Genomic DNA, 8284 nt, shown 5'->3' with positions numbered 1-8284 from the left:
ATATCATATGATAAGTAATGAGAAGTTGTGAGCACTTGGTAACCAGTAACTTCTGTAAACACTAATGTGTGTGCTGAACCCAGAGGCATCCAATGGTAAATCTATTCTGAGCAGGGTACTTGGGCTGACCACTCCACTTTCAACACAGATTGTTGTTTCATTCAACAATTTTTATTTATTTATTTATTTTTTTGAGACAGAGTCTTACTCTGTCGCCCAGGCTGGAGTGCTGTGGTGCAATCTCGGCTCACTGCAAGCTCCGCCTCCCAGGTTCACGCCATTCTCCTGCCTCAGCCTCCCAAGTAGCTGGGACTACAGGCACCCGCCACCACGCCTGGCTAATTTTTGCATTTTTAGTAGAGACGGGGTTTCACCGTGTTAGCCAGGATGGTCTCGATCTCCTGACCTCATGATCTGCCCGCCTCGGCCTCCCAAAGTGCTGGGATTACAGGCGTGAGCCACCGCGCCCGGCCAACAAATATTTTTTGAACCTGTTCTACATGGAAAGCTGTGTCTTCTTTGTTTTTCTGCTCTAATCCATCTATAGAAATTGAGATTAAGTGACCAAATAAAATGCACAAATGGTAAGAGCATTAGTTTATATGAAGGCCAAATTCCTTATGTTTCAGATAACAAAAAAAAGGTCTAGAAACAGTGAAGTGACTCACCCACAGTCACCCAACTAACTAAAAGCAGAACCAGAATACACATTTGATTATACTTCTGTAAAACTATCAAGATCATTGAGAACGAATACCCTTTTCCTTAAATGATGTATTTGTGCATGATTCTATATTTATATTTCTTTTATCATTGTTTATACATTTTATTTCAATATTGTTTGAAAATGCCAATCTCTCACCTTGTGGCATATATACCCACTAGAAAAAAAAATGATGCTTTTTTCAATACAGAAAATTTCACTAGAGAAAATGGCCATAAATCCATGGAAATAGCAGGAGAACATTGAATTATCCTAAGATCAGAGTTATGCTTTTGTTTTAAATTAGTCCTAATAGAACACGATCAGAAAATAGTTTGCTGTTAACTATCAATTGGACAGAATGGTTCTACATAATAAATACTATTCAGTATAACCTAAGGTAGACCTGCTCAGAGGAATTTTTTTATACTAATATTTTTCAGAGGACACTGCAGAACTCAGTTTCCACATGTGTTATCTAAAGTGAACAGAAAGCAGTAATGAGCAAGACAAAATGATAAATTAGGCAGAAAAATAATGAAACATAAAATGAGACATTGACTGTGATTAAACATATTGTTTCTTATGCCTATTGAAATGAACAACAGAATTCAACAAATTATAACACATTTTTCTATAACATGAAATATAGGAAAATATATAATAAATGTAGTGTGTCACTGAAATCTGCCACTACTATGGTCTCTTGTCTATCTTTTTTTTTTTAAATTTTCATAACCTTAGCAACCATTTATTTATAGACCTCCTAATGATATTACACTACATTATATGTACTGTGAGCCAGATGTCAAGATTGAGTGAATATAAGGCAGCTATGTTAAAGATATATAACTGTATCAAAAAGCAACCTCACCTTCTCTTTAAAGCAAGAACAATTGCCTAGAGATAACATAATGACCTTTTGCTAACTACAGGCAATAAATAATAAAATAGAAATCAAAATGGAATAATAAAATATACCATTTTAATGATCAAACGTATTATTCCTAATGCATGCCACATATTGCAGATTTAAATTAATGCATTTTATAACTGCATTTTAAAAATAAAGAGATGTGTTTCAAATTTGCAAAGCAGATGGCTACATTTTATTCTCATTCTATTTCATTCTCCTACTATCACTGCTAAAACTTAACAGCGTTAAAACAGAAAACTCTAAACATTCCCTTTGATTCAAGAATCTGACAAACACTAATATACATACATATATATAAACATACATTTATATACATACATGGTTTTATTTGAAAGGCATAGAAATTAATTTTATGTACACAAAATAAGCATTTAAAACTATTTAACCATCTTAATAATTTAAAGGTTTAAAGTATATTTCTAAATAGATAGCATCTTAGGTATTTTTGAGGAAGCTGAACAACTGAGCACTAGACAGGAAAAATAATAATAATAATAAAAGTCTTTTAGAAACAGAGGGTTTGGGTTTGAGTTCTTGCTTCTAAATGGCTCCAGACAAATACCTTAATCTCTCTGAGCCTCACTTCACTTAATTGGAAAATGGAATTGACACCTGCCATTATAATAAGAAGCCAACAAGCTAATGTGTTAAATAATGTTTTATAAACTCTAGGAATCTATAGACATAAAAAATTATTCAACTTTTCTAGCTACCTTCTCCACATACCTCTCAATGGACTTATTAGATAGTAAGGCCTACAGGAAAGAATGTGGTTATGCAACTAGGATGCTGTCATTTCTATTTTATAGTTCCAAATGGTCTCAGTTTCCTGACCCCTTAGTGTGTCCTAGAAGATAATGTAGAATAAAACGTTTAGTTTTTGAATCCAGACCTCTGGGTTGGAATCCCAGTGATATGGTTTGGCTGTGTCCCAACCCAAATCTCATCTTGAATTGTATTTCCACTAATCCCCACATGTCATGGGAAGGACCCAGTAGGAGGTAAGTGAATCATGGGTGTGGTTACCCCCATGCTGCTGTTCTCATGATAGTGAGTGAATTCTCACGAGATCTGATGGTTTTGTAAGAGGCTTTTCCCTTTTTGCTTGGCACTTCTCCTTCCTGTCATCATGTGATGAAGGATGTGTTTGCTTCCCCTTCCGCCGTGATTTTAAGTTTCCTGAGGCCTCCCCAGCCGTGCTGAACTGTGAGTCAATTAAACCTCTCTCCTTTATAAATTACCCAGTCTTGGGTATGTCTTTATTCATAGTGTGAGGATGAATTAATACTCCCAGCTACTCTTTTTACTGTCACATGCCTGTGATTTTAGATATACCACTTCATCTTTCTGAGTTTCAAGTTACTAAATAATATGGTGAAAAATGGACCTACTTTCCAGAGTTGTTTGAAGATTGCATGAGAGATTGTTTCTTAGTTTCTGACACCGTACTTGGCACACAGCAGGCATTCAGCAAGAGGTGGTCAGTGTTATCATTGTTCTTTATTGTCCTCCGTTGCAATTGTGCTTCTGTCTTCATTTGGCAAGATTCAAGACCTGAACATTTTTCCTGATCTGTGTTTGTATAATAAATACTGCTTAATATGAGCAAAGATGAATCTTCTCAGAAGAATCTTTTTTGACTTTAATATTGATCAGATGATAGTGAAAGAATTCACACTTTCTAAATCTGGCAGAGATTTTTCTGCATTAGATCATTTTTTCTTGGGCTGCCAGTTATGATAAGGAAATTCTTTCACATCTCAGTGATTAATATTGCAAATAGATATTATACCAGTGAATATATAGATAAATATATATATACGTTTTATATAAATGTATATAAATAAAAATGTATATATAAATAAACTTTACCTTAAAGTTTTCAAGCAACCACTAAATGAACATATATTTGTATAAAAATGTAGTAACATCCTCAACTAATATTAACCTATTCCTTACTAGCTGACTGAGGACAATAAGCTTAGTGGTGGACATGTCCTGGGCAGACATTAATGATTGCTTATGAACTTGGTTCAGCCATAAAACACAATCTAACTTGCAATAGTAGAAATTTGTATTTTAGACTCTCTGTTCTCTAAGTATCTGCTAGTTTAGTTAAATGAGAGTGAAAAAAATGTAGCATTCATTCTTTTGGGTAGTAGTGATTTGGAAGCCATTTGAATTGTGGACTGTATTTATTTCATTCTCTGTCTCTACTTACTGTTAGCAATGGTTTCATCCCCAAATCAATGCAGACCACTCCTAGATATATTTGTATCTATTATACAAACTTAAAAATTATGGGGCAAAACATGTATTTTGAATAGACAATGATGACTGATGAGAACCATAAAAATAAAATGCAAGACAGGGAGATAGAAAATTCTGGAATAAAAATATTTTGAGCCGAGTGTGGTGGCTCAAGCCTGTAATCCCAGCACTTTGGGAGGCCGAGACGGGCGGATCACGAGGTCAGGAGATCGAGACCATCCTGGCTAACACGGTGAAACCCCGTCTCTACCAGAAAATACAAAAACTAGCCGGGCGAGGTGGCGGGCGCCTGTAGTCCCAGCTACTCGGGAGGCTGAGGCAGGAGAATGGCCTAAACCCGGGAGGTGGAGCTTGCAGTGAGCTGAGATCTGGCCACTGCACTCCAGCCCGGGTGACAGAGCGAGACTCCGTCTCAAAAAAAAAAAAAAAAAAAGAAAGAAAGAAAAAATATTTTGAACTGGGTGGTCAGTGAAGGCCGCACTCATACAGTGACTTTTGAACACAAACCTGCAAGAAGTAAAATCATGACCTATGCAGATGTCTGAAACAAAGGGATTCTAGGAAAAGGAGATCACAATTACAAACATCCTGGGGTAGAAGTGTGCCTGTTGTGCTTGAGAAGAGGAAAGAACAATGAAAACTGTAGGGGATAAGAGAATAAAAGAAGTGGCTCATAGGCCTTGCATACAGGTGATTATATCAACAAGGCATACATGAGATTTTCATGGAAAAAAAACAGTAAACAATTCTTTATATTTTTCTACTTTTTACTTTTTAAATATTTTTATTATCTTAAAATTTTTGTGGGTATATAGCAGGTGCATACATTTATTTATGAATACATGAACACATCATAAAGAATGGAGTGTCTATTCATCAACTCAAGCATTTATTCTTTGAGTTACGAATAGTCCAATTACATTATTTAAGTTACTTTAAAATACACGATCAAGTTATTATTTACTACAGTCACCCTATTGTGCTATCAAATAGTACGTCCTATTCATTTTTCTATGTTTTTATAGCCAGTAACTATCCCCACCTCCCCGACAAAACCCCACTAACAATAAAAGCTTCTGGTAATCATTCTTTTACTCTCTATTACCAGGAGTTCAATTGTTTTGATTTTTAAATCCCACAAAGAAGCGAGAACATGTGATATGTGTCTCTCTGTTCCTGGCTTATTTCACTTAACATAATGATCTCCACTTACATCCGTGTTGTTGCAAATGACTGTATCTCATTCAGTTTTATGGCTGAATAGAACATCATGATGTATGTGTACCATATTTTCATAATCCATTCACTTATTAATGGATCCTTAGGTTGCTTCAAAATCTTAGCTATTGTAAACAGTGCTGCAACAAACATTGGAGTACAGATATCTCTTTGATATACTAGTTTCCTTTCTTTTGGCTATATATCCATCAGTAAGACTGCTGGATCATATGGTAGCTCAATTTTTAGATTCTTGAGGAACCTCCAATGAAGGGGTGGCCTGCCCCTCCACACCTGTGGGTGTTTCTCGTTAGGTGGAACGACAGACTTGAGAAAAAGAAATAAGACACAGAGACAAAGTATAGAGAAAGAAAAGCGGGGGCCCAGGGGACCGGCACTCAGCTTACAGAGGACCCACGTCGGCCCCGGTCTCTGAGTTCCCTTAGTATTTATTGATAATTATCTTTACCATCTTAAAGACAGGGGAGTGGCAGGACAATAGGGTTAAACCAAAAAAAAGAGGAAATCGGCAGTAAGACATATGAACAAAAACCTCTGTGACATGAATAAGTTCAAAGGACAATGCTGTGCCTTGAGATGCATATGCAAACATCTCCATAAACCTTTTGGCAGCATAGTTTCAGTCTATCACATGGGGAGAAACCTTAGACAATACCTAGCTTATCTAGGAACAAAGTCACACCCTGCACGCCCAAAATCCATTAAACCTTGAGTTACCACAGCACATGTCTCTTGCAAGGACAAGGTTGGGGGTAGGGTCACAGACTAACAGCATCTCAAATACAGAACAAAATGGAGTCTCTTATGTCTACTTCTTTCTATATAGACACAGTAACAGGCTGATCTCTTTCTTTTCCCCACACTCCAAACTGTTCTCCATAGAGGTTGAACTAACTTACATTCCCACCAACAGTGTACAAGTGTTGCCTCTTCTCTGCTTCCTCACCAGTATTTGTTATTGCCTGTCTTTTGGATATAAGCCACTTCAATTAGGGTGAGACAATATCTCATTGTAGTTTTGATTTTCATTTCTCCAATGATCAGTGATGTTAAGCATTTTTACATACCTGTTTTCCATTTGTGTGTCTTGTTTTGAGAAAGGTCTATTCAAATGTTTTGTCCATTTTTGATTGAATTATTCGATTTATTTTCCTATAGAGTTGTTTGAGCTTGTTATATATTCTGTGTATTAATTTCTTGTCAGAGGTGTAGCTCGCAAATGTTTTCTCCTATTCTGTGGATTGTCTCTTCACTTTGTTGATTGCACCCTTAGTTGTGCAGAAGCTTGATGAGATTAGTTGTTCAACTTGATGAGATTACATTTGTCTATGTTTGCTTGATTGCCTGTGCTTGTGGGGTGTTGCCCAAGACATGTTTACCCAGGCCAATATCCTGGTGATTTTCCCCAAAGTTTTCTTGCAGTAGTTTCAGTATGTGGTATTAGATTTAAGTATTTAGTCTTTTTTTTTTTTTTAATTTGAGACAGGATCTCATACTGTTGCCCAGGCTGGAGTGCAATGGGGGTGGTCTCAGCTCACTGCAGCCTCCACCTCCTGGATTCTAGTGATTGTCCCACCTCAGTCTTCTGAGTAACTGAGACTACAGGCACGTACCACCAGGCCCAGCTACTTTTTAATCCATTTTTATTTAATTTTTGTACATGGTAAGAGATAGGGGTCGAGTTTCATTGTTTTGCATATAAATACTCAGTTCTCCCAGCACCTCCATTTACTGAAGAGACTGTCTTTTTCCCAGTATACGTTCTTGGCATCTTTGTAATAAATGACTTCACTGTACGTGTGTGAATTTGTTTCTAGGTTCTCTATTCTGTACCATATATCTACACGTCCATTTTTAGGGCAGTACCAGACTGTTTTGGTTACTATGTCTCTGTAATATAATTTGAAGTCAGGTAATGTGATTCCTCCAGTTTTGTTCTTTTTGCCTTGGATAGCTTTGACTATTCTGAGTCTTCTGTGGTTTCACATTCATTTTAGAATTGTTTTTTCTATTTCTTTGAAGAATGGTAATGGTATTTTGATGGAGATTTCATGCATTGAATGTGTAGATTCCTTTGGGTAATATGGACCTTTTGAACATTATTGATTCTTCCAATCCATTAGCATAGAATTTTTTCCACTTTTTTGTGTCCTCTTTAATTTTCTTTGTTTCCATCAGAGAGATATTTCACATCTTTGGTTAATTTCTAGGTATTTAATTTTCTGTATGGCTATTTTTTTTTTTTTTTTCAGCATTCAAAATCTTTTTAATAAGAGGGTAGGATCCAAGGTTAGTTCTTGTAGCCTAGGCTGGCCCGTCGGCCTCTGGCACGCTCGAACTTCCAGCCCTTGGAGCGGACTTAGGGTTTGGTGTGGCTGTGCACGGTTCCTGGGGCCTTGCCGAAATGCCGGTACACCTCTCGGCCCTTGCGAGGACCGGAGAGCAGGACAGTGCCGCAGCCCTTGGGGGAGTCCAGGGCCAGCTGGTCGAAAGTGAGGATCTTGCCCCCTGCCCTGAGGATGCGGCTGCGGGCCGGCTGGTTAGGCGCAAACATACCTTCAGTTTGAGCACCTCCTGAACCCGCACGTCATCCGTTATGGTCCCCACAACCACGGCCATTTTGTTTTCCCGGCCAGGAAGCTTCATGTTCCGGATCATCCGGGAAAGGGACAGAGGCGGCCGGTTGGTGCCACTCATAAACAACCTCTTCAGCACAACCTGGTTGAATGTGGAATTGGTTCTTCTGGCCAGAAACCTGTACAACTTGACCAACAGCCTCAGGTAGATATCCTGGCTGTTGGGCTGCTTGCGTGGAACCTTTGGATCCTTGTTGTGGCGGATGTCAACTCCCATGATGGCGCCTCCTGCTCGGCCAGGTCCGGAAAACCGGTATGGCTATTATAAATTGGATTACTCCTTTTACTTCTTTTTCACATTGTTCACTGTTGGTGTATAGAAATACTGGTGATTTATGTATGTTGAGTTAGTATCCCACAACTTAACTCGATTTGTTTATAAGTTTTAAGAGTTTCCTTGTGGAGTTTTAGGTTTTTCCAAATATAATATCATATCATCTGCAATGAATTCTCATGAGATCTGGTTGTTTAAATGTGTGTAGCAACATCCCCTCACTC

General features: G+C 37.8%; 1 pseudogene; it reads right to left on the bottom strand.

Annotated features, from left to right (window-relative positions):
• Positions 1–7383: 7383 nt before the first annotated feature.
• Positions 7384–8035, bottom strand: LOC102126393 (large ribosomal subunit protein eL18 pseudogene; annotated as a pseudogene).
• Between the last annotated feature and the right edge of the window lie 249 nt (positions 8036–8284).

Source organism: Macaca fascicularis, chromosome X (assembly GCF_037993035.2).
Source record: "Macaca fascicularis isolate 582-1 chromosome X, T2T-MFA8v1.1".
Classification (NCBI taxonomy): Eukaryota; Metazoa; Chordata; class Mammalia; order Primates; family Cercopithecidae; genus Macaca; species Macaca fascicularis.
The sequence above is the reverse complement of the archived record's forward strand: the minus strand, read 5'-3'. Positions and strand labels throughout refer to the sequence as shown.